Raw genomic sequence first — 725 nt, 5'->3', positions numbered from 1 at the left:
TATATATATATATATATATATATATATATATATATATATATATATATATTTTTTTTTTTTTATGTTGTTATCTCATACTCTCTCTTTAAACATATTGTTTGATCAAAGCGAGACAGATTCGATCTCTGAGAGACGTTATATATGTGTATGTATAAGGCTTGATATTCTTAGACGGATGTAAGTGTCTGATTTATAGTTCTGATTTTTCAATTTCTATTAATCGTTCTACAAGTGGATTAAAGTATCATTGAACACCTGCACGTTATCTGTACCTCATGAAATAAAACGATAAAATCCTCTTGTATTTACGTTGCACGTGTTCAAATGACACTTGCTCCACTTTGCTCGACTTTGACAAGTAAAACGAGAAAACGCTTTTAAATCCAAACGAGACTATTGACTAATATTTTTGTTTTTAAACTTTTCTAACGTTAATTTTTTTTGTTTTAATTCTGAGAATAGCATGTTTTTTTTCACATGCAATGAAATAATATTAATATTATATATTATATGATATGTATTAATAATTATATATTATAAATTATGGAGCAAGGAATATTCTTAAAAAAACTTGTCTCAAGAATGAAAAGAAAGAATAGAAATAATCAAACGACAGAATAATTCAACTTGCAGAGTAATACAAGATTTTATTATACGTGATATACACGTGATATATACGTATAACAATAGTTTTAAAGAAATAGTTGATTTTACTGATTAAGTGC

Source organism: Odontomachus brunneus, unplaced genomic scaffold (genome assembly GCF_010583005.1).
Source record: "Odontomachus brunneus isolate Ranch 3 - 2012 unplaced genomic scaffold, Obru_v1 Obru_scaffold_003, whole genome shotgun sequence".
NCBI lineage: Eukaryota > Metazoa > Arthropoda > Insecta > Hymenoptera > Formicidae > Odontomachus > Odontomachus brunneus.
This window is presented reverse-complemented; position numbering follows the sequence as displayed.